Source organism: Microtus pennsylvanicus, chromosome 12 (genome assembly GCF_037038515.1).
Source record: "Microtus pennsylvanicus isolate mMicPen1 chromosome 12, mMicPen1.hap1, whole genome shotgun sequence".
Lineage (NCBI taxonomy): Eukaryota > Metazoa > Chordata > Mammalia > Rodentia > Cricetidae > Microtus > Microtus pennsylvanicus.
Genome location: NC_134590.1, coordinates 44,522,142 through 44,523,082, shown reverse-complemented (window position 1 = coordinate 44,523,082; position 941 = coordinate 44,522,142).

The window sequence follows — 941 nt, the reverse complement described above, 5'->3', positions numbered from 1 at the left end:
AGTTCTCCACTATTTCCTGTAGAGGGCAATATTGCACCGGCATTTTCTTCTCAGTTATTCTCTAGATGCCTCCAAATTGTTCATTATATAATTTTTCAGTGGGAATAATTTTTGTTCGTAAATTTATTACAGCATATTTTCAATACTCCTAAATTTATTGGTAAGCAGGTAGAGTCCACAAAGCTGCAAAATTTAAAAGAACAAAATGAGGGTTATTCCCCCCCCCCTTCTTCCTTGGAGCTTCCCGAGTTAATAGTGAAAAGGGAGCATATTGCAATGTATAATTGTCACGATTATGCGGGCTGATCATTTGGTTTGCATGTGCGCGTGCATCCAGCTGCCGCATCTGTGCTGCACATTGGATAAATAGCCCGTTCCTTGTACAGTTCGAAACCTCAAATGCTTCTCATTTAGAGCAGTTTCTTTATTTTGTTTTGTTCATAATGAATGCTACCCACAAATACAGGAAGCAAGGGAGCAGAAAATAGTCTGCGCAACAAGGGGGAGGCCCTTAGAGATAGCCATGTACATGAGTAGACAAATATGAGCTCTATGCCGGCTTCATATGAACAAGGCCAGTACTGCACGGGGAAGCTGGCTGTGTTAATTAGATTAATGACTTGAAAACAAATCCGTTTCAGAGGAGCTAATTGAATATTTCATTTTGAGTTATTTTGTGCAATTTGCTTTGGTAGGCAACAGACAAATATTAAGTATTCAATTTTATCGTCAAGCATAACTCACTAATATTTTAGAGATTTAATTCCTCCGTTCTGGTGGTTTGGGCTGGTCTCCTGTCCTGGTTACTCTGCTTGACAGTTGAGGGTGGGACAGGACTCTGCAGATCTCAAGTCACAACTTGGATGTCTAAAGCAGACTTGAGCCTTTTGTGTGTTTAGATCCTTATGTCCTTGCTAGTTAGAGGTCTCTGCCTTTCGGTG